Source organism: Phascolarctos cinereus, unplaced genomic scaffold (assembly GCF_003287225.1).
Source record: "Phascolarctos cinereus isolate Bilbo 61053 unplaced genomic scaffold, phaCin_HiC Scaffold_4;HRSCAF=312, whole genome shotgun sequence".
Lineage (NCBI taxonomy): Eukaryota > Metazoa > Chordata > Mammalia > Diprotodontia > Phascolarctidae > Phascolarctos > Phascolarctos cinereus.
In genome coordinates, this window is record NW_027555847.1 from 296,914,169 (window position 1) to 296,931,265 (window position 17,097).

The window sequence follows — 17,097 nt, forward strand, 5'->3', positions numbered from 1 at the left end:
CTTTCTTAATCTTCTCCAAACTCAGCTTCCTATCTCCTGCCTTCTATGCAAAGGCTATTCCTTGTGCTTGGAATCCACATTCCTCCCCTTATTTTTGTAACTATGGATCCTTACCTTCATTCGGTGGTCAGCCCAAGTTCTACTTTCTAAGAGAAGTCTTTCCTGATTCCCCCTTGATATTAGTGTTCTCTCCTCCCATGTTCTTGGAAATATTGTCTTCCTCAACCTGGTATATTTGAATCTTCTCTAGAGCTAATTTTTTTTTTATTTTGCCTATTTCCAACCCCAAAAGATTGCTCTGTGTGATTACATTATTTTCCAAATAAACACACAAAATGCAAGTTATAACCAATTAGTAGTCAAGTCCAGTGATGGGTCTTAACAAGCAGTTGTTGGAAGGCAAGCATTTGCATTGACAGGAATGGGTATGTGTAATGACTTCTTTACAATACTACATTATGTGGTTATATTATGCAATATTGTGTCATCAAAATTTCAATGCAGGAAAAATACCACATACAATAAGTTATTAAATTTAAGATGCATCTTGTTTATTTATATTTTTTGGAATTATGCAAATTTAAAAAAAAAAACATTAAAGAGTTAAAGAAAGTAGATTTCCAGAGGGTGCTAGGTAATTTTTTTTAAATGGGGTGGCAGGCCAAATAAGTCTGGGAACCTCTAGTCCGTACTTTCTATATGAGAGCTTCCATGATGAAAGGAAAGGATTCAAATTCTGCCTGAGCTACATACTGGTTGTATGACTCTGGGTCAACCACTTAACATTCTCAGTGCTCTTGGCAGCCCTTCAAAAGACTATATTTCAGAGAAGTTACCAATTTCCACAGGTAGAGGGACTTTCTTCATATACAAATTCCCTATTAAAAATAAGATCCTCAGTCCAGTGCCTATCCCTGACCCCATCCCTACAAAAAGCAATACTAAGTTATTTAAATCGGGAGAGAATGCTAATAACCGGTGTGAGGGAGAAATCAACAAAAAAAACAATGTAGGAGGTAACCCCTAAACTAGGTTTTAAGGAAGCCATGAATTCTATGAGGAAAGGGAGGGACAGTTGGTTGCAGGCATGAAGGCCTAGAAAGAATGAAAAGTCAAGTATAGGTGACAGCTAGCCAGCCGGTTTAACTGAGATAAAGAGTATATGATGGGTGGGAATATGTAGAAAGACTGGAAAGTTGGGTGAGAGTCAAATTGTAGAAGGTTACAAATGGCAAATGGTAGAATTTGTATTTTATCCGAGAGCCAATAGGGAACTGTTAAAGATTTATGTATGTATGTATCAGGGAGAAGGAGACAGTCAAGGAGTTAGACAGTCATGTCTGTGTTTTAGGAGTATCACTTTGGCAGCTGTGTGGAACATAATTTTGAGGTTATTGCAATAGTCTAGGTGTGAGGTAATCAGTGCCTGAATGAGGATAGAGACTGTATGAACATAGAGAAGTGAATGGATTAAAGGACTTTAAGTCTTCGTAATGGTGTTTTAAAGGAAGGTATGGGAGAAGGGAAAATTGAGCAGGGTTGCAAGGTTATAAATATAAGTGAATATGTAAATAGGCAATAGAAATAGGAATGTTTGCAAGAAAGATGAGTTTAGAGTGAAATATAATGAATTATGTTTTTTGATATATTGAGTTTGAAATGCCTATGGAGAATCCAGGTAGTTGGTAATATAAGACTAGAGTTCAGGGGAGAAATTGGAACCTTACATATAGGTGTTGAGTCATCTTCATAGATATCACTAAAGAAGAGAATATGGACACAAAAGATTGAACTTCCCAGAAACTATCTTGGCAGATGTTGTTGGTAGGATGAGGAGGAGGAAGAAGAGGAAAATGGTAAGGATGATGACATAGTATTATAGCAAAAAGACTAAAGAATGTTCAGATAGGACAAGAACAAAGGGAAAGTAGGGTTACAAAATCTAAGGGAAGACTGACTATCTAGGAGGAAGGGGGGGTTGACAGAGCAAAAGCTTCAGATCAAAAAAGGAAGAGATTAAGAAAAGTCCATTGGATATATCTGTTAATAGATGATTTGCAACTTTGGAGAGAACAGTGTCAATTTGCTAGCTGGGTCATAAACCAGAATACGAAGGATTAAGTAGTGAATAGGATGTAAGGAAATAAAGAAAATGAATACAAACAATCCCTTATAGGTATTTGGCTATGAGAGAGAAAAAAGAACATAGGATAATAATTTGAGGAAATGTCAGAGTTAAGTGAAAGACATTAAGAATTAGATTCCTGGGCATGTTTGAGAAATCCAATAGATGGGGAGAGACCAAAGGAAGAGTTGAGAAGAAGTGAGATCAGAAGCATGCAAATGGGTTAGTCTTCTTAAAAAGGCATATGTCTTCTTCAGTGCCTAGCAAATGAGGAGAGAATGGTGGATGATGAAGATGAATTTTGAATTGCACAATAGTAAAGAAGGGGGAGCTCAGGTTGGGTGGTACTTATTTTCTCGGTCAAAAAAAAAAGGGCAAGACGCTCTGCTGAAATGTAAGGTGATAGAGGTAGTGTAGGAGATCTGAGGAAAGAGAATATTTGGAATAATCTCAGTGTTGTTGTTGAGGCATGTTTTGTGTCCAATTCTTTGTGACCCCATTGGGGATTTTTTTTTTTAGTGCGGGATTTTCTTGACAAAGATACTAGAGTGATTTGCCATTTCCTTCTCCAGCTCATTTTATAAATGAGGAACTGGGGCAAACAGGATTAAGTGACCTACCCAGGGTCACAGAGCTCCTAAGTGTTTGAGGCCAGATTTGAACTCATGAAGAAGAGTCTTCCTGGCTCCAGGGCAGGCACTCCATCCAGCTGTGCTACCTAGTAGCTCTAATCTCTGTGTAGAGTATGTTAGAAAGTCAATCAGAGGAAAATAAAAGGATTATTGTGAGGACCCAGATGAAATTAGCCAATGTAATAATAGAGATGAAAAGACCATGTGGCTTTCTCCAAGAGTATTCATTAAAACAGAGAAAAGCAGGAAATGACAAAACTAGCAAAGGAAAAAGTATACCCCCCCAAAAAAAAGGCCTGAATACTTTCATTCTTCTACTTTAATGTTGTCAGAGCAAAGAAACTCAACAATTCAGTCCTTCTTTAATTTTATATTTAAAAAAAATCAAAAAGTAAAATTATTGCAAAACTTTTTTTGATAATGTAAATACTAGGACACAACTGATCTGAACATTCTAGATATTTTAAATCATTGAAATCATAGGTAGAGGTAAAAGATGTTAAAATGCAATTCTTTAGCACCTTTTGGGAATATATACAATAGACATACAGTTACATTTTCATGCCCTGTGAGTGATGTCAAATATCCACATGATGAAAAATTCAATCAATTATGTGCCATTGAGGTATTTTAATTGCACAAGTGCAAAAATTCTAGTACGTGGACATATTCTGATAATTGCCTACGTAACTTTTGTTACTCGAATATCTGACATAATGTTAAGTACAGGGTTTTTTTTTTTAGAACTTTTTAATTTGGGAATAGCTTCAAGGTAACAAAGATATTAAGAATGAAATAACATTGATCCATAAATTTATCAATCACTATGTTATATTTTCTATAAAATGACTGTAGCATTCTACCTGGAAATTTTTTCCCTTTCATTTTTGAAAAAAAAAAACTTCCAATGCAGCCATGTCTACTCTTTCTTAAATTTTACTCATGAATAGCTAATGCCTACACAAAAGTTAAACATCTGTGTCAACACTGAAAAAAAAATCTAAATGATTGTCCTACATAAAAATGACTATAAAATTCAGACTAAAATCTGAACGCCTCCAAACTTCTGAATATCTGGCCTTTTAGATGTATTGTTAAAACATCAGGATAATTGGTATCCTGTAAAACAAAATATCACTTTTTCTCAATATCTGGCACTACATAAATAAGGTAAAGGTAAATAAGGAGACTTTATGGTTAACTATTAGTCGTTTTTTTTGGTTTTTTGGGTTTTTTTTTTGCTTTCTGAACATTTAAATAGTGGACCATACATCATGTATGTAAGGGAATCAATTTGATTCCCTTATTTCCTTTATACAATAGAAAGAAAGAAAAAGTCCTCCTGCATTACCTACTTGTTCCCAATAGAATGCTTGTCAGCAATGGGTCTGAGGAAAAAAATAGGCACTTTTTAAAAATTATTTTTTATTATTACTCTTCAAGTAAGGCCAAGACAAAAATTAGAAGAATAGGTATTATGGCAAGTCTTATGTGAAAGAAGAGATGGTGTAGATGACTTTAACTGTCTGTCTTTAGGAGAATTAGAAGATGAAGGAAAGACCATTCCCAAGGAACTGAGAAACTGTTGCTAGGTAACAATGAAGAAGGGACTCAGTAGTTAGTAGCACTGCTAATTTTTTTTTTTACACCTTCAGTTATAGAATGTAAAGTTGACTAGACTGCAAAATCTACTGTCTCATTAATTTCTCAGGGAAAATTATATAATTTGTTTCCTGTTATTATTCAATTTCTAAGTATTACACAGTTTCTGATTTAAAGGCATCATAAGAATTGGCCCTGGACAAAATTGTGAAGTAACTGATGTGTCTTTAATTCCCCTAGTCTTCTGTTTCTTTGGCCTTTTCCTTTCTCAGTAGCATTCTTTTGCCTCCATTCTTTCTGGTGCCTATGATCTCATGCTTTGTGTAACCCTCTAGTCTAACAATATCAGGAAGGAAGGAAGGAAGGAAGGAAGGAAGGAAGGAAGGAAGGAAGGAAGGAAGGAAGGAAGGAAGGAAGGAAGGAAGGAAGAAGGGAAAGAAGGAAGAAAGGAGGAAGGGAAAGAAAAAAGGAGGGAGAGAAGAAGAAAGGAAGGATGAAGGGAAATAAAATTATAAAATAAAGATTAACTGACATTTACATATCATGTGAAGATCTGCAAAATCTTTGAATACATTATCTCACAGACAAAATTACCTTGTATTTATGTAACTATTTTGCACATGGTTATATATGGACATGCTTTCTTCTCCCATTAGAACGTAAGCTCCTTAATGACAGAAATTATGTTGTTTTTATTCTTTGAATCACCACTGCCTAGCAGGACCTGGAACTTAGTAGATGTGCAATAAATGGTTATTGATTCATTGGATAAAAGAATGAAGAAAGAGAAAAAGAGAAGGAGCAACAAAGAATTGATTAGTTCTGCCCCTAGTTAAGCACTGGCTCTTCTTTCAAATTTAAGTTGAAAATATTTACAGTCAGAAAAGCTCTGAACCACATAAGCACAGCAAAGATGTAACAAGAATGAAATCCCTGCCACTCGTGACCAAAATAATAAAAAAAAGGGGAAAAATCTTTCCTAGATTAATACCAAATAAATGATACATTATAGTGCAGTATTATTTTTGAATGTGTAAACATATACTGTCCACCATGGAATGGAATCTTGAAGTGATCTGAATCTATATGCCTAGACTAGAGTATGAGATTGGAAAGCCAGAAAGCTGATTACATTTTTTGGCTGGGAACTGATCTACTTCTCTACTTCATACAGTGCATGCTGTTTTATGCTGGCACAATGTTGGCATTTAAAAAACATTAAGTAATAAGAATAATATTTTACGTGTGGAATAGCTACTTCCATTGACTGCTCTGTCAATACGCAACGTATCAGCTGTCATCAAAGCTTTCAATTAATGGAAATGTTTCCTTTGTCCATTGAGATGCAGATTTTCAGATAGCATGTGGGGAGATGCACACATAAATCTAGCTAGGAAGCCATTATGTGAATTGAATGTACATGTGGAATCTCCTGGAGATGTAGTTAAGACAGAGGAAAGCTATTGAGGTGATGTGGTAATTTAAAAATAATTCAATTTCAGAATCGCCTTTGAAAGGGAATCATTTATAAGAAGAAAGGTTAGGCTAATTACTATCTACTACCTTTCACCACACCACCACCACCATCACCAATGACATCACTACCACCACCACCACTGCTGGTGCTGCCACCATCACTAGCACCTGCTCTATTCCCCAGCCCTGGATTTTTTTGTTCTTGAGTATTCTGTTTTAGTTAAAATACTGACAGGGAAACTACCAGCCTTATGCTTCCACTAATGTTAGGAACTGCACATGGAATTTGTAATGTTAAGCCTAACAGCTGATCATATGATAGAGAAGTAGAAGAGGACAAAAAAACTATGCCATTAACCATGCAAATTTGTGCCACATCTGTACTAAATTGTCATTTGCATGAATACAGCTAAGCCAAGCAGGATTACTGTCATTAGAGCAATGCTGTTTGCACTGCTATATTGTACTTAAGGCTGTGTGGGTGTTTCCATTTATAATGCCCCCCCTCTTCTTTTTCAGGGGTTTATAATTTGGCAGTAATAATCTGCTTTCGGATGAAACATTACCACAAGTTCTCAGTGGGGGAGCAATTTTTAATTACAAAATTGGATTCAAATTGGTTCAGCCATATTTTAGAAGGAGGAAAGCATTTCTACTCTTTTAACAAAGAAATCTTGGTGTGGATTCTTTTCTTCTTTTTTTTTTTTTCCTGGATGGACTTTTGAGGAATTTAGCATTTGGCTTTTTTTTTTTTACAATTCAAGATGTAAAACTAGGAAAACTGACTTTGGCACAACAATTTTAATTTGTTAATTGTGTTTTATCTAATACAAGAATCTCAATGCTATTTTTTTCAACAAATCCTAGTACTTGAAAAACTTTCCAAGAAAGTCATTTGAAGTAAATATTTTGCCAACAGCTTGCATCATAACAGCTTTTCATGAAACATACACACACAGCTCTTCGCCACAGGTCTTAGACTCAAAGATGTACTGTGTTAGGGATCAGCACTGAAGAATAGCTTTAATCAGTGTTACATAGTCAGGGAGGATTGGCAAACAGCTGCAGCAGTCAGAGTAGGCTGGCAAGACACTGCAGGGAGCAGGGGGGCAAAGGCTTTGGGCTAAAGGTGAGATAAAGAGACAGAGTTGCAAATACCAGGATCTCCCAATATGCAGCTGAATTTCAAAGGGAAAGAACACTCTTTGCATTGTGGACTGTTAGTCATGCATTGGTCTTCTTAGTTACCTACCAATATGAGCATGACCTCCCTCAGGAACAATCTCTTAAGAAATAATGTCATCTGCATGTGCATTCCTGCACATGCCTGTGTATTTTACTGCTAAAAATGGAACTCAGACTAATGGTGATCAATATCAGTTGTCTTTGTAAGGGTTCTTTTTCATTCTTCTGTAAAGGGATGCTCACTTGTTAACTTTTTAAAGTTCTTCTATGGTTTGTTGAGAACTCTAATACTGTAAGCATACATATACAAAAATATACATGCATAGCATGAGTCTTTTAAACAAAAAGAATCAGTACAACCATACACCAGCTTTATAAATAATGAAAGTTCTCATTTTAAATATTTGGAAGCCCTTAGAATAAAGAGTATTAATAGAAAACAAACAAGTTATCTCCATAAAAACTTCTTTTAACACCAAAATTCAAATCACTCCTTTCCATTTCGTTGAATCCTTTGCCTTTCCAAGGTTGAAGTTAAAAGAGGTGTGCATTCTATCCTAAGTTTTTAATTTTAGATATGATTATCTGAACTCATGTTATGGATTGATACTACAGTAATTGTTGGATCCTAACACCCATCTAGATGGAATTAGGTTCCATAGAGATTCTAAAATGAAATTTTATAGAAGTGAATTGGGATTTAGAAGATTTCATGCCCAATCAAATCACTTAGATCATTAAAGACTTCTTTGGTTGTATAATTCAAACGGACTCCAAGAATGATTTATGAATGAGTCTAAATTTCTTGGAAATTTGGTACTGACAATTTCTGTACATGAAAAAAGGTCACAAACACTTCTGACTTCACTAATAAGCTCACTTCACTAAACCAGCTATTCCAGAAGTTATATTATACATCCATTTACCCAATAGTCATGGAGTTCTAGGTATAAAGTTATACACAAAAACCCTGATTCAAGACATTGCAATCTACTAAGTAAGATAATAGGATATTGATAGAATAAGGTGCAATAATGCCACAATATAGCTTAAAGTAAGTGTTATGGAAATGCAGAAAAAGAAGGAAGAAGTCAAGCATTTGTTTAGTACCTATTATGTGTGAAGCATCATGCTCAACACTTCACAAAAATTCTCATTTGATCCTCATGAGGACCCTGGGAGATAGCTGCTATTATGGGCAGCTAGGTGGCACAGTGCATAGAGCTCCAGCTTTGGGGTCAGGAGGACCTGAGTTCAAATTTGGCCTCAGATACTTGACACTTAACTACCTGTGTGACCCTAGGCAAGTCATTTAATCATGATTGCCTCATCGAGAGAGAGAGAGAGAGAGAGAGAGAGAGAGAGAGAGAGAGAGAGAGAGAGAGATGCTATTAATATCCCCATTTTGCATTTGAAAAAACAGAGGCAAACTGAGGTTAAGTGACTAGCCCAGGGTTACACAGCAAATAGTAACTGTTTGAGGCTGGATTTGAACTCAGATGTTCCTGGCTTCTGGACCAGCACTCTAATCATTATACCACACTCTCCGCTGGGATGATTGGGCAAGGCATAATGAGGGGGAAAAAACCTGCCATTTTGAGCTATGCATTAAATGGTGATTGGGATTGTCACCAACAAAGCTAGAAGACAAAGATATTTAGGATGGGAAAACAATGAAAAATGACATGGATACAGAGAAGTCAGGCTGTGAAGTAACTGATAAGTAATGCAAAACAGTAGCAATGAGCTCACGTAGGAGAGATAAGGGTGATAACATTGGAAAATTAGTTTGGTGCCAGATTGTCATAGGCTGTGAATATCTCAATAAATAAGGTAAAATTCTTGGATTTTATTTGACATAAGTAAAAAGACAAAGTGTTTAACAATAATGTCACAATAACATTGGTTTACAAAAAGTATAAAATGCTTCTGTTTTGGGGTTAGGGTACGGCGTCAGAGGCAGAAGCCAGTGAGAGTATGATGGACACTGAGCCAGCCTAGAGGCTATTTCAGAAGTCCAGGCATGAGGCAGTAAAGGCCTGATGTAGGGCAGAGGTAGTGAGAATATAAGGAAGGCAGAGATCTAGCGACACTTTGCTATGGGATCAGACTGTCCTCGTTATTGTCAGCATTTCAACAATTTATTTAAATGTGAAATAGATGCCTCCTAGTAACATAAAAGAAAAAAAAGAAAAATGTGGAGTGTTAGGTATATCACTGTTAGGTATCATGTTCTCCTGAATATGAGCTTCTCCCCAATATGTTTTTACAAAGCCAGAGGAGGTCTATAGCTTTCTCTTTTGCCTCCCTGCAGTTCCAACAAGTATCATTATCTCTAATCCCAGCCTTGCTCTTCCTGCTGGGCATCCAATAGGTATTAAAGATAGCTTTCTGCAGTATTAACCGAAGCCCTCAGTCCAGTGTAGGCCTGTTGATATTTTGCCACATTCTCAACTATCTTTTTTTCATTAGCTTGTTGGCATTTATCCAAATTCTTTAAATCCTGAAGAAACAGGTTCCCTTGACCTCTATTTGGAACACACTATTGCTGCATGTTGCTTTTAGTTTGAGAGTTGGTGCAGGGGAAACTGCCTATTAAATCCTCACTTCACCAGGTCTTGTTTCTGCATTTTATATATTTTTAAATGTATCATAAAGCCAACAGCAATAACAGTAATGATAATAATAATAAATGACACAAAAATGATTACAACTTAACATTGCAATGCAAAAGCCAGGATATATCCTAGAAAGAACATGAGATTAGGCGTGATATCTGTTTAGAAGGTTTATCTCAGCTCTGTAATAGGACCCTAAAACATTTTACGCCTATAATGTATCATTTTTTCTTCTTTGGAATAATATAAAGAAGGCTCCTTTTACATATGTATGCTGATCATTTGAGTGAGTGGTCAAAACAAAGAAACTTGTTGAATTAATAGGACTATGTTATTTCATGATAATACTATAGATGTATCTAAATTTTGATAAATACCCAGATGAAAGTCTAAAAGAAGTCATTTAATTAGCTAGATGTTTCCAAACATCTGTATCAGAAAGTTTAAAAAAGCTGTAATCTTCATTGAGGTTTTTAGTGCTATTACAATTCTAAATTTTTTTCTGACAATTTGTATAATGAACAGATAAATGAATGGAGGGATGAATGAAGTATTTATTAAGCACTCACTATGTGCAAACGCTTGCTGGTGATAGAAATGCAAAAGTAAGACAATTGCTGCTTTGGAAGTGCTCACATTCTAATGTGAAGACAAACATACATGACAGTCTAAACCTAGAGGAAGCTAAATGTGGGTGTGCATGCCTGGTGATTACGTCTGTAGTGTCTGCATCCTACAGTTGAATATTGGACTCAGGAAAACCTTCTGTTTTAGCTTCCTATTAGTTTTGTGTGACTTTGAGGGTCCCTGACCTCTCAGTGCCTTTGGAAACTCCCTAGGACTTCTATCCTAATTCATAGATAGTTTATAATGTTTGCTGGTAAAGGGAGTTCAAGTCCTGGGAGTGAATGTGATGAAATCACAGATTATTCACATGTAATATAAAAAGATATGTGTATGTAAACATATGGAGAGATTATTTAATGGTACAACACATGTAGCATTTATAATAGTTCGTGGCGCTATCATTTTACTAAATATAATAATAAACGTGTAACAACAATAAATAATTATCTATAATGGAGATTTTATTGCTTAACCTAATATATGGTAGAACACATAAGTGGCATTTATTATTGAAAATATGTTACTATTAGTGATGATGATGATGATGATGATGATGATATAATGGTGATTATATGTAGTGGGAAAGGCCTGATTTCTGATTTTAAAAGAACCAATCCAGAGTGTTCTATAGTCTAACAGAGGGGAAACTTGCTTCATTTACCACTACTGTAGGGGGGAATGGTCAAATTCTTCTACCTCTAACTAAACCCATTAGAAGCTTCTCTTTTAGGGTTTATGGCTACCTGATGTCTTCTTTCTAAAGGAATCAGGATGCACAAGCTATACAAAGTTTTAAATCTATCATTTACAATGATAAAAATGTATATTTTGTATATGTTTATTTTTTTTTGCATTTAAAAATGTCCAGAATCTCATGCCTTAAGACATTTATGTATATAGGTTTATACGTGTATGTGTGTGTGCATTCTGATTGATAGAACCTGACAAACATGTGCTATCCCTTATTCCTCCCCATGGTTGACTTGTGACCAGGTGTGGACAACCCCTGTAGAAAGCTGAAAGCTCGGCTTGAGTCACATTGGGGCTGGGTTTCCTTTCTTACCAGTTCAAGTTATACTAAAAAGAAATCCTCTTTAATAATGCACAACTTCATGTGGTAAAAATGTGTCCAAAACAGTCTAAAATGATAGAATTCTAAGAATCAAAGGAAGGGGTAGCAGGAGGCAGTTTAAAAAAATTACTGGAATTTTCTCCTGTATCATAGATTTGTAACTTGAACCATCAAGGAACACCAGGAATAGAGGCACAATATAATATTTTTCTCCAAGTAAGATTTGTCAGAATTACCACATTTACCACGAGCACACTTATTAATTTTCTCTATATTTATTTCCACGGTGCCTTGCACTAAAAAGCAATGTCCTCGGGAAGAAAGACAATCTCTAATCGTAAGAAAGGAAGAAAGGTGCTTTGAAATGGGATGGAGGGGAGGCCTGTGAGAATCTAGAGACTGACTCTTGGCTTTTGAGTCCGGCTACTCTCCTATCAAGCAATCCTTTCGGGATCCTCATCACTGAAATCAGCTTCTGAAGAAATAATTTACAAGTTATGAAACAATCCTAACGCTTTGCCTTAAATGAAAAAGAGACATAGAACAACATTGCATATCTAATATCATTTCCTAATTATGCTAATATCATTTCCAAGCCCTGCACATTTTACTAGGATACTTCTGAATTACATATTATTATAACTTGAATTGTGATGAGATAGCAAACACATTTCATTTTCTAATATATGATGAAATTATTATGTATATTGTACACCTATCTAATCATGGGAAAAATAACCTTAACACAGATTTTAAGACCACTGTTGGAGTTCTAACTCTTACCTCTCTAAAGGTGTTAATTTAATTTGTGTAGTTTTGTAAGTTATATCTGTACCCTGCACTGCCTTCATTGATAGTGCCAAAGTCAGCATATGAATGTGCATCAATTTATGTAGACAAAGCTATCTTTACTCATGCAAATTAACCAAATTAGTTGTACAGTAGCATAATATATGCCCTCCAATGCTCCTCTGCATGTGCAAATGTGGGTTTTGTACACAAATGGGCACATTTGTGATTTTGCAGGTGCAAATTTGGAAACCACTTTCAAATACATGATGCATCATTTCTTTTTCAAAGAAAAATGGGTATGTTATCCTCAAAATTGAATTTTGTAGTGCAAATTATATTTCATTCTAAAGATCCATTGAAGGGTGTGCATTTATATCAATTGTGATGACTTCCTTGGCCTAAAAACCCTGAAAGAACTAGAGATATTTGGTGTTATTTTTCTTTGTAACTTCAGTGCACAATATCTTTTCAGGATAAGTAAACAGTTGGCAAGGAACTCCCTCTTGTGGTCAAACATTCTTAATTAGGAAAAGAGAATTGCCCTCAACTGATGGTCTGGATTATTAAAACATGGGTCACTTGAAACCATTAAGATTAACAATATTGATATAAGTGGTTTTACTGAAGCAATTCATTGCAAATTAGAACTGAATTCTGAAACATATGCTCTTAATTTTCCCTGAAACATGGGAATTTGCACCACTGTTCAGCACAAACCGACTTGGAAATAGAAATTCCAGTTTCTGGTGGGTATTTTGTTGTTTTTTCTGAATTTTGTAGCAATTCTTTAACTAGATCTCTTTCAGACATGACTAGAGTCCAAGGACTTAATGAAATGAGTCAGTAAATAATTCCACTTGCTATCTATTCTAATCTCTACACTTTGGCTCTTAAAAAGGAAATTAGAAACATGTCTAAAATTGCAGGATTGCTGAATATTCCTGAGAGGGGCAGGATTAACATTTCCCATATGATGTTAACTACTCCTCTGCCAGACTGCATCAAGGAACAAAGTCTTATCATCAAGGGCAATAAATGCCTGACCTCAAAGCAAGAATTTCCTAAATACCTAAATTATGGATATGGCAAATTACCAGAAACATAATAAAGCTGACAAATTGCAATATTTTCTGATCCTGATCATTTGACTTAAATGCCGCCTCCAACCACTTCAGAAAATTGGTATTAAACAGACACTATCTGTCCCTCTACTCAGTATGTAATTTATTTCTATTGTAGCAAATTAAAACCTGATGTGATGAAGCATAGGATTTAACTCATCATGTGACAGGACATCAAAGGTCTGAGGCAAGGCCTGCTCTCAGATTCACAGATTGGATTTTTGCTTGCTGTTCAAATACTAATGATACAATCTGTGTTTGGGAGGAGGGGATAAAAAGGGGAGTAGGAGACGGGAAGACAACCAGAAACCTCATCTCATGCCCTACATACACACACATACACATGCATACACAAACACATACACATATGCCTACCTTCTTTCATTAATGATTTTCAGAATAAGAAAATGAGGGCAAAGGTAGTTCTGAAGTAAAATAAAACCATTGTTTCACATATATATATATATATATATATATATATATATATACATATATATGTATATATGTATATATACATATACATATACATGTATATGTATATATACATATATATACACACATACACACATATGTTATGTATGTATGTAGATATATAGATAGATATAGATGCAGATACAGATATAGATATAGATGTACCTATGCTGATCATGTAAGTTTCACCACTTTGTGCAAGAAATACAGATGTGAAGAGAGCTATTTCTGTACATGAACAAGTTCCAATATTTCTTTGCCTCCATATACATAAACACTCTATTAATCATGAGTCAAATGATGTACTTATGCTTCCTTTGTACAAAATACATCCTCATATACACGGGAGGAAAAAGTGATTTGTCTTTATATCTCTATTCACATGTAGAGACTGCTCTTAAAGTTAGAACTCTACTAAGTGGGCTCTTTATGTAGACTACACTTTGAATCCCAGTTGGACTTGCATAATCATTAAGTATCTCTTTTAAATTATCTAATGTTTCTCATCCAATCATAGCCCAAACACAGTTATTTTCCCTTTGATTTGATAAAATGATAGTTAGGGCTATAAGTCCCAGATAGGGTAGAAATCCAAGATTTATAAAGAACCAAACACACACTGAAAAAGGAGGCAGGGTGCCTCCCAAATTGTATCAGATCATGTGTGTCTTCAAAAATCTTACCAGGGAAACTTAGATAGGACACTTATCAGGGATATTTTGATGAATCCATGATTTCATAGATACGGTACTTTGTGTGTCTCATGCTGGGAAATTCTTACCTATGCTTTTTCTATAAATGGCCCATAAAGGCAACAGGGCCTCTCTATCATTCTTTTTTTAGTATATTGAGAGTACCAATGTACCACGTGGGCTGTCTATGTATTGTGTCCTATATGACAAAATGAGATAAATCTCCCACAGTGCTTGCTGTGCCTTAAAGAACTATACATCAGTGTCAGCTCTTACATGACCACCTTATTTTCCATTTATACACACATTCTATGATGCTTTTTATGCTATTTCTCTCACACAAATCATTCTTGGTAAATGTTCTGTGCCCTACATTATACCCATCATGCATCTTTCTCTTGCACTTTGGGTAACTCATCATTGTGATTCTTCTGAGATTCCAAGATTCCAAGATTTGTGGCTCACAGTGTCCACTGAACGTTTGTGTCGAAGACTTCTGTAGAAGAAAGCATTTGAGAGCACTGAAAACACTGCACAACTTGTAGCCCAAACTCCTCTTCTCAAGCTCATCGTCCATGTGTGGTTCATTACAAAGAATCTTAATACATGTAGCTCCCATGGTCCCTATCACAAGTGAGCCCTAAAAGAGCTACACCAGGTTGAAAGCATCCTCTCTAACATATAACTCACAAGCCCTCACTGATGTTGTCAATTTTACTCAACCAGGGGGCAGCTAGGTGGCACAGTGGATAAAACTCTGGCCTTGGAGTCAGGAGAAGCTGAGTTCAAATCCGACCTCAGACACTTGATACTTACTAGCTGTGTAACCTTAGGCAAGTCACTTAACCCCGATTGCCTCACCAAAAAAAGATTTACTTAACCAAAAGTTCAAAAGTTGAACATGCTAAATGACAAAAAAAGTTTCCTCTTCCTTTACAGATAGAAGTATTCTCTTCTGTAGGTTACCAAATAATCAGTGGCAAGTGCATACATGTTAAGAAAACAAGAATGGGGGTCAGCTAAGTGGTGCGGTGATAGAACACTGGCCCTGGATTCAGGAGGACCTGAGTTCAAATGCGGCCTCAGACACATAACACTTACTAGCTGTGAGACCCTTGGCAAGTCACTTAACTCCCATTGCCCAACCCCCCCCCCCAAAAAAAGAAAGAAAACAAGAATGGCAAAGAAATATGCAACAATAATTCAATCAACAAACATTTATTAGGCTACCACTATGTGCTAGGAACTGGGCTAGGTGCTGAGGATACAGGAATATAGAATGAAACAATACCTACTCTCAAGGAGGTTACATTTCAATAGAAAAGGTAATGAATCCAAATATAAGATCATACAGAATAAATATAAATCAAATAAACAAAAAGAAAAAGAAAGGAATTAAATACAAGCTATAGTTTGAGAAGGCAAGCTTTAATAGTTGGGGTTGTAGGAGAATCAGCATAGGCTTCTTGCAGAAGATGGTGCTTAGGCTACATCTTCAAGGAAGACAGTGATTCTATGAGGCAAAAGTAAAAAAGGAGTGCCTTTAAGGCATGGGAGATTCATATGTAAAAGTATGCAGAGGGCAGGTGGCTTACTGTATGTAATAACAGAGAGAAGTATAGTTTGAGTGGATCACGTAGTACAGAAGGAGAAGAAATATTCAATCCGGCCAGAAATATACAATTGTGGCCACAGTGAGAAAATCTCTAAAAACTAAACAAAAGGTTATATAATATCTTAAAAGCAATTGGGAGATACAGGGATTAATTGCATAGATGAATGGCACAGTAAGATCTATACATAAGCAAAATCACTTTGGCCACAGTGTATAGGATGGACCAGATGATGAGACTTGAGGTCGACTAAAAGGTCATTACATTAATTTAAGCAAGAGGTTACTGATTGTATATGTAGGGTGAGAGATAACGCCAAGGTTATGGGAGACTGAAAGGACTGTGATGTCTTTGATAAAAATAAGGAAATTTGGGAGAGGAGAGAGATTGGGGGAAAGATAGTAAGCTCAGTTTGGGACACATTGGTTTTCATGTATCTCTGCAATATTCAGTTCAAAACATCTAATAGGTAATTGGTGATTATAGGACTGAAGCTCAAGAAAAAGATAGGTGATAGATGATAGGTAGATAGATATAGATACAGATATAATGGACGTATGAAGGTGTATGTACATATATATATATACACACACACACAACACACACACACACACACACACACACACACACACACAGAGGTATATATGTATGTTTGTATGTAAAATAAATGAGTCAGGTACAGAGAAATTATAGCCAAAACAGAGCTGGTAAGGTTACAGAATTTATAGAAGATGAAGAAAAGAGTCTAGAGTTGATATGCCTTCTCTCTGTTTTCTATTATCATCTCAAATACCTTTAGTAATTCTATTCTTCCTATGATCCTTCTCTTTTCCTCAATAATGCTTCAAAAAAAGATTGTTTTATTTCCCTCAGATTTTTTCAATAGCTTCAGTTAAAAAAATAAGCACTACTTATAATACTGTTAAAGGTCTGTCATATCCAAATTTTATATTCATCCTCCATAACTTATCTTTGCTTTCTTTCTCTGTAGTTGTATTTTTAAAATGCAGATTGGTCGATGAATTACCTACAAAGCCCCTTTCTGTAGAGTCAGGAAGGGAACTTAATGGA